We start from the raw sequence: 23,141 nt of genomic DNA, 5'->3' as shown, positions 1-23,141 counted from the left end.
CGTTCTATATTTATGACATAAAACTGATGCCTTTCACTTCCTCAGTCTCCTTCCTCACACATCTGGAGGTAATTTTACGACCAAAGTAGATCAAAGAGCAAAGACCAGTACAGCACACTACAGGCGTTTCCGCCCACGATGCTGTGCCCACCCACGCAGACCCACTCTGCCTTCAATTAGACCATTCCCTCCTACACAGCTCATAATCCGCTATTTTCTCTACAGCCAACTGTCTATCCAAGTATCTATTTATGTCCCTATTGTGTCAGCCACGCCCAGCACCCCGGCAGTACGTTCCCAGAATCCACCAGACTGTACAAAACAAAAACAACTTACCTCTCACCTAAACTTTCCTCCACTCATCTTTAACGCATGTCCTTTTGTAAAGGCCGCTGTCACCCTGGGGAAAGGTGCTGTTGGCCTCCCTGTCTGTGTCTCTTTTAGTCTTATACACCTCTATCATTCTCCGTAGCTTCGAAGAGAAAAGTCCCAGCTCGTTCCACCTTCCCTCACAAGACGTGCTGTAATCCTGGCAACATCCTGCTGAACCTCCTCTGAAACTTCTCTAAAGGATTTTTAAATGTTTTCCCACCCCTCCCCCAGACAGTTATTCCGATCAACAATTCTGCTCAGCACCACCACCCGTCCCCAAGCGCCCTCTATCTATCACTCCAGTCACTGCACCACAACATAAACAATTTTAACCACATTTCATCATGTTGTTTACATTGTAAATACACGCTGGTGTCTGTGTTATTTATGCACATTCTGTTCCATATCCGCACTGTAACCACGAACGTTATTTATGTAATTGTTTATGCTTTCTCATCGGTAAATGTTGTTTTTGTTGCATGTCGGCCCAACACACCACGTCAACTTCCGAACACACGTAAATGTATCGGCGAAACGGTTGATCATTGATCCCTGATCGTTGATGTTTCCTATAACGGGACGAGCTGAACTGAACACAATACTCCAAGTGCGGTCTAACCAGAGTCTGACAGAGTTACATTACCTCGCGGCACCTGAACTCAATCTCTGACCAATGAAGGTCAGCGCACCACGTGACCTCAGAACCTCCCTCTCAACCTGCGCCGTATGTGTAACATGGGACTAGTGTTGTTTGGATGTCAATTATAATTGTCCCCATCACTGGCGAGAACCAACGGTTAACTCTTCCCTTCTTTTCTATCCAGCGGGTGTTTAGAAGAGGGCACAGTCCCTTCAAAGCAAAGAAGGAACACGAACAGCTGGAGAACTGGAGAGAAGAGAATGGTTAACGTTTGGGGTCGAGACTCTGAAGATACTAGAATTGTCGACCATTCCACATCTTGCCTGACCCGCTGACTTCGTCCGGTGTTTTGTCTTTCCACTAGACTCTGGCGTCTGCCTTCTCCAACGACCCCACGCTCTGTGTAAACTTTCCTGCGTTCAGCCAGTTGCTCTCGCTCCCACATACAAACTCCACCCCCCGCCCCCATCCTCTCGATGGAAATTTCTAACCTTCGTTCCAGAGTTTCATTCACTTGCAACTCTCGGGTTAGATTCATCATGGACTACGTTATAAAGTCGACACAACGCCACTGGGCTGAAGGGCCTGTACTGTGCCGTACGGTTCTATGTTCTATGTTACTACGCCGCTCCTACCTATGCCGTACCGTTCCTGCACCTTCTCCTTTTCAGCCAACACAAATGTTCCTGCTGCTTCTCTTCAACGCCACGGCTGAATACGACAGCGGAACACACGCAAACTGCTGGGGCACCAAAGCGTTCGCTGAACAAGTCCCGCACCGGTTTGATTCTCACAGTACAACAGCTCTCCCTTATCCGTATAGAAAGACATTTCACATTCCTCGGTCCGCTTACCCAGCTGCTCACGATCACCCGATAATTTTGCTAATCTTCAAAGTAAGTTTATTCTGAACGGACGTATTGGTCACCATATTCTGTCTTCCTCGCTGCCTAGTTTAAACTCATCGGCATAGTTAATATACGAGCCTTGTACATTCTCATCAAAATCATTTGTATGAACAAAGATGCAAAAACAGTGTACACAGCAGCGATCCACGTAGGGCACCACAATTCGTGAGCCTCCCGTCCTAAAAACAACCTTCCACCATCACTCGGCTCCCTCCCATAAAGCCGGTGCGTCGTCTCCACTTAGCTGGCACACCCTAAACCTAACGCCATCTGCTTTTCCAGAGTAGACATCCACGCAGGACTATGTTAAAAGACCTGCTCAAGTCCGTGTAGTCACCGCTCACCGCCCTACACAGATCGATCCTCCAGGTTACCTCTCCGAAGAAGTCTAACAGCTTTGTGAGATTGGATTTACTGCGCGCACGGCAGTGCTGACAATATTAACCCCTCCGGTAACGTATCCCCGCGAGTGTCAGGCTCACCGGCTTGTAATTCCTTGTTTTGCCTGGGCTACCCTCAAATAATGGCTCGCCGTTAGACACCTTGCAGCCCCCGGAAGATCACCTTTGCCTGAAGATGAAGCAAATGTTTCCGCAAGGTCGCCGAGTTTTCTTCCTCATCTTCTCACAGGATCAGAAGATGCATCTGGTCAGCCCTGGGGATTTATAACACAAGGTAGGGTTCATTATAGGAATCATGTAGAAGATTTAGAGAGGAGATTTACCGGGATGCTGCGCGGATTATGGGGATTAGTTGAGCGAGCTGGGGGGTTTTCTCTTTGCAGTGAAAGAGGACGTGAGGCGACCAGATGGAGTTGTACAAGATGATAAGATGCATAGACCTCTGGATAGGCAAACAACAGGAATTCTGCAGATGCTGGAAATTCAAGCAACACACATAAAAGTTGCTGGTGAACGCAGCAGGCCAGGCAGTATCTCTAGGAAGAGATGCAGTCGACGTTTCAGGCCGAGACCCTTCGTCAGGACTAACTGAAGGAAGAGTAAGTAAGGGATTTGAAAGTTGGAGAGGGAGGGAGAGATCCAAAATGATAGGACAAGATAGGAGGGGGAGGGATGGCGCCAAGAGCTGGACGGGTGATAGGCAAAAGGGATACGAGAGGATCATGGGACAGGAGGTCCGGGAAGAAAGACAAGGCGGCGGGGGGGGGGGGTACCCAGAGGATGGGCAACGGGTGTATTCAGAGGGACAGAGGGAGAAGAAGGAGAGTGAGAGAAAGAATGTGTGTATAAAAATAAGTAACAGATGGGGTACGAGGGGGAGGTGGGGCATTAGCGGAAGTTAGAGAAGTCGATGTTCATGCCATCAGGTTGGAGGCTACCCAGACGGAATATAAGGTGTTGTTCCTCCAACCTGAGTGTGGCTTCATCTTTACAGTAGAGGAGGCCGTGGGTAGACATGTCAGAATGGGAATGGGATGTGGAATTAAAATGTGTGGCCACTGGGAGATCCTGCTTTCTCTGGTGGACAGAGCGTAGGTGTTCAGCAAAGCGGTCTCCCAGTCTGCGTCGGGATATCCTCTGGATAGGCAGATAGTTTTCCCAGGGCACAATGGGATCGTGTTCAGGTGACCTGAGGCGCTCTGCCCTCGTCCATCCTCTGCGTCACCTTTTCAAACAACACAACGACATTCACGAGGGGCGTTTTACTCGCCCGAAATCCATGCTGGGCATTCCTGCACGGATCTCGTCTTTCCAACTGCTGGTAGATCGTGTCTCTCAGAATCACCCGCAGGTAATTTCCCATCAATATGTGGATTAATGATTTATTCATCCCTGTCCTGTCCTTGTAGCCGATCGTCACTGAAGGCTCAGCGTTCGCCACCCTCCAGACTCCACTACCCCACGTGACTCGCGATAGTAAAGCTACCTCTGCCCTTGTCCCATTCATTTCTTCTCCGGCTTCCCGCGATGCCCTAGATGCACTTGGTCGGACCCTGGGGATACACAGCACGCATTTTCTCTGCAGTGTAAGGCGGACAGTACCTCATCGTTTACAATGGCCACATGGTTCAGGGCAGCACCGTCTTCGTCCCTGAATTTCCTCGCTTCCATTCGATCCTCCGCGCTAAATTCAGGTAGGAAATATTCAGTTGAAATCTCGCCCATCCCCTCGGGCTCCACACAGACGGCCGGACTGATCCATTCGCTCCTTGATCATGCGTTTCCCGCAATAAATCCCGGAGGATTTTCCTCTGCCTTTCCTGATAGATCGGTGCCATACCCTCTGTTTACAATATATTTATATATTCCCGGAGGATTCTCCTCTGCCTTTCCTGATAGATCAGTGCCATGCCCTCTTTTCGCAATGTATTTATATATTCCCGGAGGATTTTCCTCTGCTTTTCCTGATAGATGGGGGCCATGCCCTCTCTTTGCCCTCCTGATTTTCCTGTTCAGTGTCCTGCGCTTCTTACAGTCGCTGAAGGATACTCTTGGTTCCGACTGCCTCAGCCTGAATTGTGTCTCTTTTAAACACGGGAGATTCTGCACTATCGGTCAGACACATTGACTGTTTGCTTTCACTTTCCCTAAATGCCGCCAGACCTGCTGGGTTTCTCCAGCATTTGGTATTTGTTACTACGCCTCCTTTATCCTGACCAGGGTCTCAATATCTTTCATCATCCAATGCTCCGTACTCTTGCCAGCTTTGCCCGTCACTCTGATTGGAACACGCTCTACCTGAACTCCGGATATCACAGCTTGAAAACTAGATGTCTATTTACCAGAAAATAAAATCAGCCTGTTCTCAACAATAAATCCTGGGAAACCCCCAGTTAATCGCTCTCAAATTGGCCCCACACTAAATTAACAACTTAATTTGTGGACCAGCCCTAACTTTCTGCAGAACTATTTTCAGCCTCGTGGAATTATGGTCACTGGTCGCGAAATAGTCTCTCGTTGACTCCTCAAGGCATTTGCCCTGAAAGATTAAAAAAAAGCCTGGACAAGCCAGCGAGCACTGCGAGGGTCATATTTTTTGACTTCTCCAGTGCGTTCAACACCATCCGCCCTGCTCTGCTGGGGGAGAAGCTGACTGTGATGCAGGTGAATGCTTTCCTGGTGTCATGGATTCTTGATTACCTGACTGGCAGACCACAGTACGTGTGTTTGCAACACTGTGTGTCCGACAGAGTGATCAGCAGCACTGGGGCTCCACAGAGGACTGTCTTGTCTCCCTTTCTCTTCACCATTTACACCTCGAACTTCAACTACTGCACAGAGCCTTGTCATCTTCAGAAGTTTTCGGATGATTCTGCCATAGTTGGATGCATCAGCAAGGGAGATGAGGCTGAGTACAGGGCTACGGTAGGAAACTTTGTCACATGGTGTGAGCAGAATTATCTGCAGCTTAATGTGAAAAAGACTAAGGAGCTGGTGGTAGACCTGAGGAAAGCTAAGGTACTGGTGACCCCTGTTTCCGTCTAGGGGGTCAGTGTGGACATGGTGGAGGATAACAAATACCTGGGAATACGAATTGACAATAAACTGGACTGGTCTAAGAACACTGAGGCTGTCTACAAGAAGGGTCAGGGCCGTCTCTATTTCCTGAGGAGACTGAGGTCCTTTAACATCTGCCGGACGATGCTGAGGATGTTCTACGAGTCTGTGGTGGCCAGTGTTATCATGTTTGCTGTTGTGTGCTGGGGCAGCACGCTGAGGGTAGCAGACACCAACAGAATCAACAAACCCATTCGTAAGGCTAGTGATGTTGTGGGGATGGAACTGGACTCTCTCACGGTGGTGTCTGAAAAGAGGATGCTGTCTAAGTTGCATGCTATCTTGGTCAATGTCTCACATCCACTACATAATGTACTGGGTGGGCACAGGAGTACATTCAGCCAGAGACTCATTCCTCCGAGATGCAGCACAGAGCGTCATAGGAAGTCATTCCTGCTTGTGGCCATCAAACTTTACAACTCCTCCCTTGGAGGGTCAGACACCCTGAGCCGATAGGGTGGTCCTGGACTTATTTAATAATTTACTGACATAATTTACATATTACTATTTAACTACTTATTTATATTTTCTATTACTATTCTATTACTATTTATTATTTCTATGACTATTACTATTTACTATTTACTAATAGTAATATTACTCTTACTATTTCTATTACTGTTTATTATTTATTGTTTTAACTGTAACGAAAACCAATTTCCCCCGGGATCAATAAAGTATGACTATGACTATGACTATGACTGTTATTTGTCACATATAATATAGCAGCTATTAGTGGGAAGTTAGAGGACTGGGAAGCGTGAAAAACCTACAGAAAGCAGCTAAAGAGATAAAAGATGGAATACGAAGGACAGCCAGCTGATAATATCAAAGGTGATACCAAATATGTTTTATTTTCAGATACATAAGAAGATATAGTGAGGCGAGAGTACAAATAGGACCGCTGGAAAATGACAATGGAGAGTTAGAAATAGGGAAACAATGAAATGGCGGACGGAATTAATAACTATCCTGCACCAGTCCTCCCGGTGGAAGACACTAGCAGCAGGCCAGAAATCCGAGAGAGCTTGGGGGCAGAAATGAATGAGGTTTCCATTACTAAGGAGGAGCTGCTTGGGAAGCCGGAAGTTCTGAAGATAGACAAGTCACCTGGACCTGATGGACAACAGCTCAGATTTCTGAAAGAGGTAGCTGAAGGGATTGTGGAGAAAGTAGTAATGTTCGCTCAGGAATCACCCTCAGTGTGCGACCTCTAGTTCCAACCTCAGTGGAAAAGGTTTGCTTGCACTAACCAGGTTTTTACCCCTCATAATTTTGTATACATGAATTGCTCTAATTCCATAGGTTCCCAGTTCCTTTGTGAAACAATAAGGTTACGTTTGACACACTCTGCTCTGCAAGAACTTCTCGAGACGTCAGAGAAATTTGGAAGATGGTCATCTACTGAAAGACTATTTTGCATGTTCACTATCTATATCTCATTTCAATGTAGAGAGTGTGATACTCACGGTATTTGCTTCTATTTACTGACCTGAATTTCAGTAACACAAGAACAAAAGAATATGGAGGCAGGAGTTGGCCAGCAGCTTCACAACACTTCCCATCCACTCCATTTATATCCTGGCTCCAATTCTTCTGTCATAGGCGGTGGCTGGGAACGGACCCAAGTGCAAGACACAGACACTGAAGTACTAGGGGCAGGACTAGGACACAGGGCGAGGGCAAGGACATGGACAGGAAAACCGGGAACCAGGAACAGGACTGGACAAAAGAGCTAGGAGCCCGGCTTGGACTCCGAGCCAGAGACTGGACAAGGACCCAGTACCTGGGTCTTGCCTCTGGCTCGGACCCCTGAACTAGGCAAGGACGAGGCTTGGCAGGCAGGCAGGACGAGGCTGGAGTCTTCTGGCTTGAGACTAGAGGCTAGAGACTTGAGGCGAGGCTTGGCAGGATGCAGGAGGCTGGAGTCTTCAGGCTTGAGACTAGAGGCTAGAGACAAGGCTTGGCAGGAGGCAGAAGGCTGGGATCTTCAGGTTTGAGGCTAGAGGATAGAGACTTAAGGCGAGGCTTGGCAGGAGGCTGGAGGCTCCTGCTGGGCAAGGCGCCGTTCTCCTGAGCAGGGCGTGGATCACCACCCGACAGAACCAACCGCAGGTAACGACAAGAGGGCCTGGCTTACCTGACGGAGGCAAGGGACAGGAAGGGAGCTAGGTACAGTGTGGCTCCAGGACAAGACTGCAGGCGAGACGAGGCGAGAGTTACCAGCAAGACAAGTCAAGGCTTCAGGCCAGGAAACAGAAGGCAGTGGAAGGGATACAAGGAGGAAGGACAAGAACAATCCAGTAGCCACGCCCTGGTCTCTGAAGGTATTTATGCAGCCAGCCCCAACGAGCATCAGATGCCTCAATTAGAGCTCAACAAGACCAGAAATAGGGTAGACAGGACAACCTGGAGCAAGGATCGATGGATCGGACCATAAACCGGAATACGGACTTCACGGACCGGACCATGACACCCTCATGGAATTATAGAGTCAAGGAGCACTACAGAACACAACAGACCCTTCGGTCCATCTAGTCCATACCGCCCTTCTGACTCGGTCCGTGTACCTGCTCCAAGAACATAGCCTTCCAAATCCCTTTCATTCAAACTTCTCTTAATTGTTACAATTCAACCTGCATCTCGTTCCACTCAAGCGATATCCTCTGAGTGAAGATGTTCCCCCCACAGATTCTCCTTGAATATATAACTTTTCATACTGAACCTGTGACTTCGAGTTGTCATTTCACCCAACCTGAGGGGGAAATTCTGCAGACATTGACCTTATCTACATCCCTCATAATTTCGTATACCATTAACCATCTACCCTCATTCTCCTGTGCTTCACTGAATAAAGTCCTAAAACATGTTATTCAGAGGGGCTCGTCCGGGATTTGAACCCGGGACCTCTCGCATACTCGCAAATTCAGGCCCTAAGCGAGAATCATACCTCTAGACCAACGAGCCAATTCAATGTTTCTGACCATAATACTAATGCCTTTCACTTTCTCAACCTTCTTCCTCAACACAACTGGGAGGTATTTTATGTCTGACTTTGGAAGACAGGACCAAAGTAGAACAAGGAACAAAGAACTTGTCCAACACACTAGGGACCCTTCGGACCACCATGTTTTCTCCACCTGTGTAAACCTACTTTCCCGTAACTATTACTCTGTCCACCTAAGTGTCTTTTAAATGTCGCAGATACACACGCCCCTGCCAGACTGTTCCAAAAAACCACCGCACTGTATAAAGAAAAAGTTATCTCTGACATACTTTACTTCAGTATTCACTATGGAAAAGGATCTTGGTGATTATAGTGATGACTTGCAGCAGACTGAAAAGCTTGAGGATGTAGGTATCAAGAAACAGGATGTGCTGGAACTTTTGGAAAGCATCAAGTTGGATAAGTCGCCGGGACCAGATCAGAGTTACTACAGTCTACTGTGGGAGGCGAGGGAGGAGATTGCTGGGCCTCTTGCGATGATCTTTCAATCATCAATGGGGTCGGGAGAGGTTCCGGAGGATTGGAGGATTGCGGATGTTGTTCCTTTATTCAAGAAAGGGAGTAGAGATAGCCCAGGAAACCGGTGAGTCTTACTTCAGTGCCTGGTAAGTTGATGAAGAAGATCCTGAGAGGCAGGATTTATGAACATTTGGAGAGGTATAATATGATTAGGAATAGTTAGCATGGCTTTGTCAAGGGCAGGTCGTGCCTTACGAGCCTGATTGAATTTTTTAAGGATGTGAGTAAACGTTGATGAAGGTAAAGTTGTAGGTGTATGGATTTCAGCAAGGCATTTGATAAGGTACCACATGCAAGGCTTATTGAGAAAGTAAGGAGGCAGGGGAACCATGGGGACATTGCTTTGTGGATCCGGAACTGGCTTGCCCACAGAAGGCAAAGAGTGGTTGTAGACGGGTCATATTCTGTATGGAGGTCGGTGACCAGTGGTGTGCCTCAGGGATCTGTTCTGGGACCCTTACTCTTCGTGATTTTTATAAATAACCTGGATGAGGAAGTGGGGGGATGGGTTAGTAAGTCTGCTGATGACACAAAGGTTGGGGGTGTTGTGGACAGTGTGGAGGGCTGTCAGAGGTTACAGCGGGAAATTGATAGGATGAAAAACTGGGCTAAGAAGTGGCAGATGGAGTTCAACTCAGATAAGTGTGAAGTGGTTCATTTTGGTAGGTCAAATACGATGGCAGAATATGGTATTAATGATAAGACTCTTTGCAGTGTGGAGGATCAGAGGGATCTTGGGGTCTGAGTCCATAGGACGCTCAAAGCAACTGCGCAGGTTGACTCTGTGGTTAAGAAGGCGTATGGCAGGGGTCCCCAACAGTTTTGCACCGCGGACTGGTGTATTATTGATAATATTATTGCGGGCCGGACCGACACGGTGGCGGAGGGGGGGGGGGCGGGTGGGAGGTAGGGTTGGCAACGGGCCAGAGTAGCAGTCAAATTCGCCTCACTATAGGAAAGATGTGGAAACCATAGAAAGGGCGCTGAGGAGATTTACAAGGATGTTTCCTGGATTGGGGAGCGTGCCTTATGAAAAGAGGTTGAATGAACTCGGCCTTTTCTCCTTGGAGCGACGGAGGATGAGAGGTGACCTGATAGAACATAGAACATAGAATAGTACAGCGCCTTCCAGGTCCTTCGGCCCACAAAGTTGTGCCGACCCTCAAACCCTGCCTCCCATATAAGCCCCCACCTTAAATTCCTCCATATACCTGTCTAGTAGTCTCTTAAACTTCACTAGTGTATCTGCCTCCACCACTGACTCAGGCAGTGCATTCCACGCACCAACCACTCTTTGAGTAAAAAACCTTCCTCTAATATCCCCATTGAACTTCCCACCCCTTACCTTAAAGCCATGTCCTCTTGTATTGAGCAGTGGTGCCCTGGGGAAGAGGCGCTGGCTATCCACTCTATCTATTCCTCTTAATATATTGTACACTTCTATCATTTCTCCTCTCATCCTCCTTCTCTCCAAAGAGTAAAGCCCTAGCTCCCTTAATCTCTGATCATAACGCATACTCTCTAAACCAGGCAGCATCCTGGTAAATCTCCTCTGTACCCTTTCCAATGCTTCCACATCCTTCCTATAGTGAGGTGACCAAAACTGGTCACAGTACTCCAAGTGTGGCCTAACCAGAGTTTTATAGAGCTGCATCATTACCTCGCGGCTCTTAAACTCTATCCCTCGACTTATGAAAGCTAACACCCCATAAGCATTCTTAACTACCCTATCCACCTGTGAGGCAACTTCCAGGGATCTGTGGACATGTACCCCTAGATCCCTCTGATCCTCCACACTACCAAGTATCCTGCCATTTACTTTGTACTTTGCCTTGGAGTTTGTCCTTCCAAAGTGTACCACCTTACACTTCTCCGGGTTGAACTCCATCTGCCACTTCTCAGCCCACTTCTGCATCCTATCAATGCCTCTCTGCAATCTTCGACAATCCTCTACACTATCTACAACACCACCAACCTTTGTGTCGTCTGCAAACTTGCCAACCTACCCTTCTACCCCCACATCCAGGTCGTTAATAAAAATCACGAAAAGTAGAGGTGTATAAGATCATGAGAGGCATTGATCGTGTGGATAGTCAAAGGCTTTTTCTCAGGGCATAAATGGATGCCACCAGAGGACACAGGTTTAAGGTGCTTGAGAATAGGTACAGAGGAGATGTCACGGGTAAGTTTTTTACGCAGAGAGTGTTGAGTGCGTGGAATGCGCTGCCGGCAACGGAGGCGGATACGATAGGGTCCTTTAAGAAACTTTTGGATAGGTACATGGAGCTTAGAAAAATAGAGGGCTATGGGTAAGCCTAGTAATTTCTAAGGTAGGGACATGTCGGCACAATTTGTGGGCCGAAGGGCCGGTATTGTGCTGTAGGTTTTCCATGTCTCTATGTTTCTATCTCCCCTAAACTGTTCTCCACTCTCCTTGCCGCGACCTACAAGGAGTTTGTACGTTCTCCCCGTTTCTGCGTGGATAATCTGGTCAAGTATTTTAGTTAGACCTCCCCCACCTCCTCTACCTATTACCTCACCATCGTCACTGCACCGTCAGCATTTTAAACCGTTTTTTATAATATTTACTGTAGAAATGCACTTTATTGCATATCCGTACTTTAATCACTAATTTATTTTATAACATTCTTTATTCTTCATCATTGCTGAAAGTTGGGTTATACTATCGCATGTTTTTCTTGTTGATGACCACACCACAGTAAATTCATTGCACAGTAATGTGAACAAGTCTTGGGCACATATAAATAGCTTGGAAACCTAAGAGTTTTGCACAGTGCTGTAGTAGTTTTATGTATTGCATCATACTGCTGTCGCCGAAAAACAAATTTCATGATATATGTGAGTGATGACAAACCTGATTCTGATACGGGTCTCTATTGTGGACTGAGAGTGGGAAGGGGGCAGGGAGACAGGAATCATGTTTGGGAAAAGGGGAGGGGAGAGGGGAGGGAACAGGAAGCACCAGGGAGACATTCGGTGATGATCAATAAACCAATTGTTTGCAATAAAATTACCTTGCCCGGTGTCTCAGTTCTGGGTGTGTCTGCACCTATGCAACACTCACCCGTCCCTGGCACCCTTCTCTGCCCCCTGTTCCACCCGCGGCCCTCCACCCTCACTATTCCCAGCACCTAACATCGTTCTGGAGCTTTGAGAAATTTATATGTTTAATATCACGTTTGTTTCAACTGATATTGCGGTAGTCGTTCTGAGCTGGAAACAGTTAAATTGGTGTGTTTGTTCAGTGACTGTAACTAATGACGGTCTCACTGGAAGCCGCTGGCGTTTGGGGACTTTTCCTTCCCTCCGGTTCATCAGTAAATATGGCACTTTACTTCCCACAATTCCGTGAGACCAATTCCATCGGCACTGACGGGACCACAGCGCCGCCCCGGGGCAGAGACTGGCATTACACCTGAAAATATCGAGCTCTGTTTTGCATTCTCGCTGCTGCTGTGGTGATTGTTGTTGTAACGAGGTATTGACGCAATAAACCTTCTGTACACTCAAACGGAGAGGTAGTTACCTTTTTGTCCTGAATGCCATACAGACTCCTGAAGATATATTACATTACGCTGCCGTTTTGGGTAAGACACGGAAGTATTTAACATTCTACTTTCAAGAGACGTACAATCTCACTTTCAAAGATACAGTACAGTAACAGTCCAATTACACCCATGGGACCTGTTACCCTGTAACCCGCACGTCTCTGGGATGTAGGAGGAAACCGGGGCACCTTGAGGAAACCCACGTAGAGAACGTACAAACTTACAGACAGCGGAAGTGACGCGGGTCGCTGGCGCTGTAAAGCGTTACACTAACTGCTATGTACCGTGCCAACACCAAGGGCCGTCAGTGATGTTCACCGGTTACCACGTGAGAGGTATTGGTTACCCTGAGGTGGGTAAAATCCCCACGGCCACAGCAAGTTTACCTTTGGACCTTGTGGAAAAGTAAGGAAGAAATCGAGTAAACCCTTGCAGAAATAGTTGCTTCATCTTGTAATGCCCTGGCTAACAACATGTTTAATTGTATTTCTACAGTGTCGTACCGGAGGGGGTATCTGAGGGCTAGGATCTACCAGCATTTGGATTTTAAAAATCTTATTAGATGGTTTTGCGGATGGGAAATAATGTTTGAAAAAAATCTATTGGACTATTTTGATCAAGAGGGTATGACGACAGAGGAGGTCCCACATACAAGGTTCATCTGGGAGGTTGGATCGAATGGGATCCAGAGAGAGATGGCTTGGAGGATGAATAATTGGCTCGACGCTAGGACGCATCAAGGATGAATGTGTTTTTCACGGACTGGGGGCCCATGTCTACTTGTGTACCATAGGGATGGACTTTGGGACCTTTGCTCTTCATTATTTATTATTTGAAGAATGTAATCGGCGTGGTTGGTAAAAAGTTTTCACGTGATACTAAAGCAGGTAGTATTGTAAACACAAGAAACTCTATAGATTCTAGAAATCCAGAGCAACACACACAAAATGCTGGAGAAACTCAGCAGGTCAGGCAGCATCTATGGAAATGAATAAACAGCCGATGTTTCTAGCCGAGACCCTTCTTTAGGACAGGGAATGGAAGGGGGAATGCCAGAATAAAAAGTTTGGGGAAGGGAGGGAGGACTAGCTGGAAGATGATGGGCGAAGCCAAATGGGTGGGAAAGGTAAAGGGCTGGAGAAGGAGGAATCTGTACATGGAGGGCGGGCTGTCCCCAAGCCGAAGAGAACCGATATCCTCGCAGGGAGACTCGCTGGTGTTACTCGGGAAGGTGGATCTAACCGGGCGAGCGGGTGGAGGTGGGGAGAGTTGACGACACATCACAACGGCAGTGAAGGCGGAGGGAGCTGCAGCCGTGAAGGGTCCCCGGTCCCCTTGCATTCCGAGCCACTGGATCCGACCACGACGTGTCACGGACCGTCTGGGTGACTGACCGTGCATCAACCTCCCCACTTTGAGCGAAGTCACGCACAAACTTTCTCCATTAAGGGAATCCATCTTAACGACCCGGTTATGTAGGTCCCAGATCGCCAACGGAGGAGCCACCGACAGACAACCTCTTTAGAGAACATCGTACCCGACTCGTGGTTGCACGGTGGTGGTGATGGTGGTGAGAGGTGATCGTGGAGGGGTGGCGGGAACAAGAGAAGCAGATCAACGACAGAACGGATTGAGGGAAAGGCCGTGGTCAGTCTGAAAGGAAGCAGAAACGGGGACAGGTGAGCAAACAGTGGGGCTAATGTACTGGAACGTGTTTATTTCAATGTAAGGGTATCACGTGCAGTCCAGGCATGAAACTCTCACCGGTGTCCTTGTGGGTGTGGGGAGAGAGAGGAGAGAGGAGGTGGGGGGGGGGGTGTTCACTCAGGTAGTTGGGGACTGTCTACTCACTGGTGTACCTGGGAGGACTGGGGTTTGTGAGGGTGAGGGTGTGGTGGAGGGCTGAAGATCTGAGAGTGATGAGATGGGGTTGCGGTTCAGGGCGTTCAGTGCCTCCGGGGATATGGACAGGAGAGAGTTGGAGACAAGGGGGTTTGTTAGTGTGGAGGAGAGAGGGCAGAGGACCGTGTGGAGGGGTTTGCAGAGGGATGAGGTTCGGGCTCCATGCTGTTGGGCTCCCACTACTCCCCTGCTCCTGGAACCTCAGAACTCACCTAATGGGTTCTGCTAAGATGACCGTAGGAGGTCGGCGCCTCCGATCCCGGCTCCAGGACCCCTCCAACCGACCCATCTCCTCCTTCTCACTTCCCTCCACCATCTCCCTTCCCCCGTCATAGAACTGTGGTGAGACACGGGTAGAACTGGTTGCTCAATATTTAGGGATTCGGATGTTTCATTCACTATAGAAAGGGGTGCACAAAGGAAAGACGGGGGTGGGGGATGTCTAAATGTTTCTTCAACATGACTATTTTATTTGTTCCCATCGCCTCCCTGGCAGCGTGTTGCAGGTTGCTGTCATTCTCTTTGTCAAAGGACTTGCCCCGAAAATGTCCCATTTAATTTCCTTCTCTCCTCTTAAATCTTTGCCCTCTGGTATTTGACATTTCTACCCTAGGAGAGAAACTTTGACCAGCGACCCTATCTCTGCCAGTCATTATTTTACAAACTTCTATCAGATCCCTGCAGGGGGAACTATAAAATTGAGCTTATAGAATCACCGTAGAGCTAGTTAGATGGATTCAATATTGACAGAGACAGGAAGCAGAGGGTGTTGGTTGAAGTGTGTTTCTCTGAATAGAGGCCGATCACTAGACGGGCTCTGCAGGGATCTGTGTCAAGACCCTCGTTAATTGTCATTTATATGAGCGATTTGGATGTAAAGGCAGAAGGTTGGATCTGTTACGAGACACACCTAACCGCGCCAGGCTCCGGAGTTTAGACTCTCTCACTCTCCACAGTACAAATGGCTGGTGCAGCCCTTTAAGGTTTCAGGTAATTACAATCGTGCTTTGGCACCAAAAAATTTAGTATTTAAAGAGCACCTGAACAGGGCCTTAGTGCTCAATCAAAAGCTTAATTGGAGATGTCATCTAGCGTTTGGTTTTGTGCTCAGTTCTCGTTCCAGTTTCAAACCGCGTCTCGGTCCTGATGTCAGATACAGGACCGAGACGCGGTCCTGATGTATGTGGGTCCGAACCATCTTTGTCAAGGTCTGTCGTCACAGGATCACTACTTCTGCGGATGACACGAAAGCACGAAGTCTTGCTCATAGTGAAGAGGGCAATGGTAGATTACTGTAAGATTATAAGATATAGGAGCAGAATTAAGCCATTGGGCCCATCGAGTCTGTTCCACCATTTCATTATGGCTGATATATTTTCCCTCTCAGCTCCAGTCTCCTGCCTTCTCCCAGCATCCTTTCATGGCCTGACCAATCAGGAATCTATTAACCTCCACATTGAATATAAATATCTACCCGTGGCATAGAAATCCGCCACTATCAGGCTAAAGAAAATCTTCCTCAATTGCATTCTAAAAGGACGCCCCTCTATTCTGAGGCTGTCTCCTCTGATCTTAGACGCTCCTTCGAGTTGAAATATCTTCTCCACAACAACTTTATCAAGGTCTTTCACCATTTGATAGGTTTCAACGAGTTCACCCCTCATTCTTCTGAATTCCAGTAAATAAAGACCTAGATCCATCAAAGGCTCTTCATATCACGAAACTCTAACAGATTGGTCAGGCAAGAGTTCCCTTAACAGAAGCCATGCTGACTTTGACTTATTTAATCATTAGTTTCCAAGTACCGCCAAACCTCATCCTTAATTGTAGACTTCAACACTTTCCAAACCACTGAGGTTAGGCTAACTGGCCTATGATTTCCTTTTTCTTTTGCCTTCCTCCCTTCTTGAAGAGTGGACTGATATTTGCAATCTTCCAGTCCTCCTGGACCATGCTAGAATCAAGTGATTATTGAAAGATCATGACCAATGCATCCGTTTTCGCTTCAGCAACCTCTCTCAGGACTCTGGGTTGTAGTCCATCTGGTCCAGGGGACTTATCCACCTTAAGACCTTTGAGTTTGCCTTTGTAATAGCAATGGCATTTACTCCTGCCCCTTGACACTCACAGACCATTGACACACTGCTAGTGTCTTCCTCAGTGAAGACAGATGCAAAGTACCCATTAATTTCATCTGCCATTTCTTTGTCCCCCATTACTACCTCACCAGCATCATTTTCCAGTGGTCCAGTGTCAACTGTCAACTCCCTTTTACTCTTTATCTAACTGAAAATAACTTTTGGTATCCTGCTTTATGTTATTGTCCAGCCTGCCCTCATATTTCATCTCTTCCCTTCCTGTACCCGGGTTGTCTCTGATGCTGAGCGGAGGAGGGCAAATTCCATGGCGATCAGGGACTGTGGGGAATCATCAGTGACGGGAAGAGTGAGTAATTCTGTAGCTGACAGCAAGGTTCATCACCTCCCTGGTGTCAGGGTCAGGGATTTCTTTAATCATAGAACAGTACAGCACAGAAACAGGCCCTTCGGCCCCTCAATGTCATGCTGGACCGAATAAATTAGTAATGAAATGCCAACCCAACTGATCCCTTCTGCCTACACAATGTCCATATCTTCCACTTTCCTCACATTCATGTGCCTATCTGAACATCTCTTAAAAGTCTCTAATGTTTCTGCCTCTACCACCACCCCAGGCAACACATCCCAGACACCCATAACTCTCTGTGCAAAAAACCTGCTCCTCATTCTCCTTTGAAGTTACCGCTTATCACCTTCAATGCATGCCCTCTGGTGTTGGACGCTTCAACCCTTGGGAAAAGGTTTCTCCATCTACTCTGGCTCTGCCTCTGAAAACTTATTAACCTCTGTCAGATCTCCCCTCTGCCTCTTCATTCCAGAGAAAACAACCCAATTTTGTTCAGCCTCTTGTAATATCACATACCTTCCCTCTAATCCAGACAACATGCTGGTAAACTTCTTCTGCATCCTCTCAAAGCCTCGACATCTTTCCAATAATGAGCGCCCAGAACTGTATACGATACTCTAGACGTGGCCTCACGAGAGTTTTATCAATCTGCATCATACCTTCCTTGTGCAGATCCCTGTGGAACACCAGGAATCACAGACCTCCAGCTAGAAATCGAGAACAGCCGGGTCTTCAATGGGCAATCCAGTTCTGAATCCAAGCAGGAAATTCACCACGAAAAGTGGAAATTACAGCCAGGTAAACATGACATCAGAGGTGGGAAGTTTATTGGGAAGTATTCTAAGTTACCGGATATATGAGTATTTGGATAGACATGGACTTATTCGGGGTAGTCAGCATAGTTTTGTGCTTGGTAGGTTTGAAAGAGTTGTTCAAAGAAGTTACCAGGAAAATTGATTAAGACAAGACCGTAGATGCTGTCTACGTGGACTTCAGCAAGGCAGTTGACAAGGTACAGTATGGGAGATTGGTCAATAAGGTTCAATTGCACGGTATTCAATATTAGAGAGTAAATTGGATGAGACATTGGCTTCGTGGGAGAAGTCAGCGAGTGGCAGTAGATGGTCGCCTCTCTGACTGGAGGCCTGTGACGAGTGGGGTGCCGGGGATCAGTGTTGGATCCATGGTTGGTCATCTATGTCAATGATCTGCATGATAATGTGGTTTACTGGATCAGAGAATTTGCGGATGACACCAAGTTTAGGAGTGTAGTGGACAGTGAGGAAGATTATCAAAGTTTGCAGAGAGTGCCGAGAGGGGGAGGGGGTGTTGCTGAGGCTCAATGTGGCCTCCAATGGCAACGGATCCCACTCCTACTGTGTACAAAATTGAGGCATATAGATGCAAACATACTTTTCCACTGAGGTTGGGTGGGATTATAACAAGAGGTGATGGGTTAGGAGTGAAAGGTAAAATCGATCCCCTCAGTACCTTTCATTCCCTGGCCCTGAGCGCCTCATCTTCACCATGGATGTTTAGTCCCTAAACACTTCTATCCCCCATCAAGAAAGCCTCAAAACTCTGTTTCCTCGAGAAAAGAACCAAGTAATTCCCCTCCACCACCACCCTCCTCTGTCTGGCAGCACCAGTCCTCCCTGTGAGCAATTTTTCCTTCAGCTCTTCACACTTTCTCCAAACTCGAGGCATAGCCATGGGCACTCGCATCGGCCCCAGCTAGGCCTGCCTCTTCACTGGCTACGTAGAACAATCCATGTTTCAAACCATCCCCGGTTACACTCCCCCACGCTTCCTCCGCTACGTTGACGACTGCATTGGCGTTGCTTCATGCACCCATGCAGAGCTCGTCAATTTTATCAACTTTCTCTCGAACTTCCACCTTAATTTCAGTAGGTTCATCTCTGACACTTCCCTCTCTGTTCTCGATCTCTCTGTCCCCATCTCTGGAGACAAAATGTCAACTTAGATCTTTTATAAACCTACTGATTCCCACAGTTGTCTCAACAATACCTCTTCCCACACTATCCCATGTAAAATGCTATTCCCTTTTCTCAATTTCCTTGTTTTCTCCGCATCTGTTCCCAAGACGTGGTTTTCCATTCCAGGACATCGGAGAATGTCCTCCTTCTTTAAAGAACGGGGTTATCCCTGCCTCCACTATTGATGCTGCCCTCACCCGGATCTCCCCCATTTCCCATACATCTGCACTCACCCCATCTTCTCGCCACCTTAATAGTGATAGAGTTCTTCTGATCCTGACCTACCACCCCATCAGTCTCCACACCCAACACATTCTCCTCTACAATGTCCGCAATCTCCAACGGGATCCTAACTCAGAACAGTTTTACCTCCCCACTTCACCATATCCGCTTTTCACTGGGATCGCTGTCTTCACGATTCCCTTGTCCATTCATCCCTCCTCACTAATCTCCCTCCCTCATTATCCCTGCAATGGCCAAAACACTCCACCTGCCCATACACCTCCTCCCTCACCTCCATTCAGGGCCTCGGGCAGTCCTTCCAGGTGAGGCAACACTTCACCTGAGTATCTGCTGGGCCGTCTACTGTGTCCGGTGTTCCCGGTACGGCCTCCTCTACATTGGTGATGCCCGGCCTGTGCTGTGGGGCCGCTTCATCGAGCACTTCCACACAATCTGCCACAAGCAGGACTTCCCGGTGCCAAACAATTTAATTCCTATTTCCATTCCATTTTGATGTGTCAGTCCTTGGCCTCCTCCTGTGCCAAGATAAGGCCACCCTCAGGGTGGAGGAACAACACCTTATATTCCGTCTGGGTAGCCTGGAACCTGAAGGCATGAATATCGATTTCTCCTTCCAGTGAACAAATCACCCCACCCCCCCCACCCCAGGCCCTACCCCTATTCGCTACTCTTACCTGTTACATCTTCTCACCTGTTACTTTTCTCCTTGGGTTCCCCCTCCCTTCCCTTTCTCTGACTGTCCACTCTCCTGTCCCATCAGATTCCTTCTCCAGCCCTGACCTTTCCCACCCACCTGGCTTCACCGTCTACAAACTCTATATTCTGGATTCTTCCGTCTTCCTGAAGAAGGGTCTCGGCCCGAACAGTCAACTATCGATTCATCTCCACAGATGCTGCTTGACCTGCTGAGTTGCTCCAGCATTTTGTGTGCGTTGCTCTGGATTTCCAGCATCTTCTCGTGTTTATGAAAGGTGAAAGGATTAAGGGGAACATGAGGGGAACTTTGCTCAGGGTGGTGTGAGTGTGAAACCAGATCCCAGCAGAAGTGGTGGATTCAGCATCGATTGCAATGTTTAAGAGAAATTGGGATAGGTACACGGATGGGAGAGGTCTCGTCTGGGTTCAGGTCAGTGGGACGAGGCAAGTAAATAGTTCAGTGTGGAATAATTTACACCCGCCCCTCCCAGCCTGGTGGATTAACACCTCCTGACTTTGGTCCCATACATTAACACTCTCTTCTCTTGTTCCCGGACATTACCCTCCTCTCTTCCTCAAATGTTCGGTGACAGCGGCCACATGTAAGTAAATGACCGGGATGTCAGATGTGGACGGATTCCAGGTTGGGTGGGAGGAGTGGACGGGGAGGGTTCAAACCCGAGATCCCAGATATCATCAAAGCCCAGCGGAAGTAGATGAGGATCCAGGATCACCGGCGCCATCCAGGCCCTACCCCTGCGGGAAAGACTAACCTCCCCTACGCTGGGGAGTGCCGAGCTGGAGGGGGTGCTGAGGCTCACTGCGGGCTCCCCTGGAGAAAGCATGGCTGGTGGAGAGAGGAAGGGGTGGAGAGGACTGGAGAAGAATAGGGGTGGAGGGGTGGAGAGATGGATTGGTGAAAAGATGGAGAGAAGCTGGAGAGAGAGTTGGAGTGAGATTATGGGAAAGGGAAAGAGGGAGTGAGGATGGGATCTGGAGAAAAAAGAATAAGATAATGTGGAGATAGAGGAATGAGGAGGAGGGAAGATGGTGTGTGAATGAGAGAGTAAAAGGGTTATGAGAAAGGATAGAGGGGTTGAGAAAATGAGAGAGAGAAATGTATAGTGAGGTAGAATGAGAGGGAGGGTGAAGTGGAAGGAGGAAATGAGAGCCTCATTCCAGAGGACAGGGTCAGACTAAAGGACACACATTTACCAAGGAGGTGAGAGACAATTTCTTCTCTTCACACCTGGTCTGAGGGAGGAAGGGGGAGGGGAGAGAATGCAAATTTCACAGAGACAGCACCGGGGACTGGGATCGGACCGGGTCTTCAGAGAGGGATGGAGTGAGAGAACGAGTGAGAGAACGAGAGAGAGAGAGAGAATGAGTGAGAGAACGAGAGAGAGAGAGAGAGAGAGAGAATGAGAGAGAGAGAGAGAGATAGAACGAGAACGAGAGAGAGAGTGATGAAATGAGAGAGAGACAATGGAATGAAATGGACAGACAGATGAAATGAGAGGGGGGGATGGGTCAAAGCGTGTGAGGGTTTTCAGAGAGCGATTGAGTGTGAAAGCGAGAAAGATGCAACAATGAAAGAGAAAATTGAATGAAAGGGGTGGATGGGAAATAAAGAAGGATTGAAAGAGAATGGGATAGAGAAAGATAAAATGATAGGGAGGGATGGAGTGAAAGTATGTGAGGGAGAATGAGAGAGTGGGAAGGGTAGAGAGAACCTTGGAGGAAAACGAGAGGAAAGGACAAAGGCAGACATTGTGCATATACGTACTCTTCCCTGTACAGGGATATGGTGCTATTGCGGGGGGGTGGAGGAGGGAGAGCGGGAGGGACAGAATGAGCTTACAGGGAGGGAGGAGAACAAAATAGGCACCTGAGAGAGTAAGGGTCAGTTTCTTTCTCTGCCTCCTTATCGTCACTCAAATCACCCCCCACCCCACCCCGTCAGGACAGACACTGCAAATTCCCCCAAGTCCACTGACGGACTTGCCCCACCCACCCGAATACACACACTCCCTGACCTCACACCACCCACTGTTTCTGCCCTGCCCACTCTCCCCAGCAGAGGGCGCCAGTGCTGAGCTCTCCACATTTACCCGCAATGACAGATGATATGAAAGGAACACATCTCTCAAAACTGCGTTCAGACAGTTCCATGTTTATTGAGTACGCACTACAAGCAATAGAAATGCAAATCATCAGCTTCACTACCAAATAATACTCAGGAATTTCAAAGATCCCTTTGTATTCAGGCTTTCAAACCCTTACAGACTAGGCTCCCGTTCCCATTTGACCCATCATACCATCTCTGCACTCTGTTCTCTAAGACCCTGTCCCAATCTCCCTCTCTCCATTTGTGGAAATCTGTGGTTAGAGATCGACTTTACATGCTCGATGTAAGAGATGGAGAATGAGCGTGTATCAGAGAAAGAGAGAAACAGATGGTCAATGACAGTGCGTCTGAGGGAAAGATGGAGAATGAGAGTGTGTCAGATAGAGGGATGGAGAATGAGAATGTCAGAGAGAGGGATGAAGAACGAGAGTGTCAGAGGGAGGAATGGAGAATGAGATGTGTCAGGGTGAGAGATGGAGAAAGTGTGTCAGTGCGAGATAGAGATCAGGACTGTGTCAGACAGAGATGTGTCGGGGTGTTGTGCTGACTGGGTGGGTATGTGCAGGATTGCTCTGTGGTCTGCGAGTGTACACAGACGTCTGTGCAAAGGTGGACAGGAGACTTTCCTCAGTACCTCTGGAGATCGGGGACCTTCCTCACTACATCCACAGACCTGAGGCCTTCACGGTTCTGTGTTTTGATCAAAAGCTATTCATTATTTCACACATAATTTCAGTTCAATCAGTTAAGAGCAAATTATTGATGATATATTAATGCAATGAAGCCCAGCATAAGCTAATTTTCCCATTTTATTGTAAACCCAGATGTGTGTCTCACACTGATCCAGTCCTGTAGTGAGGGGTGTCGGTGTTTACGGGACCATACCCAGGATGTTCTGTGATTAATCTCATCATTCGGGAGATCTGCTCCTCCTGAAACAGGCCGGGTCTGTGTGCTCACTCTCAGTTCCAGGCTTCTGGCGTCACTACTCAATGGGATCGTACTTCACACTCTGACCAACTGAAAGCTCACAGGCTGCGGCACCCTGGGGAATCAGCAGAGTGTAGCAACATCTCAGGGCTCTCCTAGGATTAACCCTCTGTGGGCCGTTTACTTGTCTAAAGCAGGCTGGAGTAAGGGAGAGGGTGTAAAGTGTCAGGGAGATGGAACTGCAGACTCCTTCACTCGTTGATGGGT

General features: G+C 48.0%; 1 non-coding gene across 1 annotated transcript; it reads right to left on the bottom strand.

Moving 5' to 3' along the window:
• Positions 1-8,317: 8,317 nt before the first annotated feature.
• Positions 8,318-8,405, bottom strand: trnap-agg (transfer RNA proline (anticodon AGG)). The gene is given in 2 exon segments: positions 8,318-8,353; positions 8,370-8,405. It is a non-coding gene; the product is annotated as a tRNA-Pro (tRNA).
• Positions 8,406-23,141: the final 14,736 nt, after the last annotated feature.

Source organism: Mobula birostris, chromosome 13 (genome assembly GCF_030028105.1).
Source record: "Mobula birostris isolate sMobBir1 chromosome 13, sMobBir1.hap1, whole genome shotgun sequence".
NCBI classification, from domain to species: domain Eukaryota; kingdom Metazoa; phylum Chordata; class Chondrichthyes; order Myliobatiformes; family Myliobatidae; genus Mobula; species Mobula birostris.
Note: the sequence above shows the minus strand (reverse complement) of the source record. Positions and strands in the feature narration are given on the sequence as shown.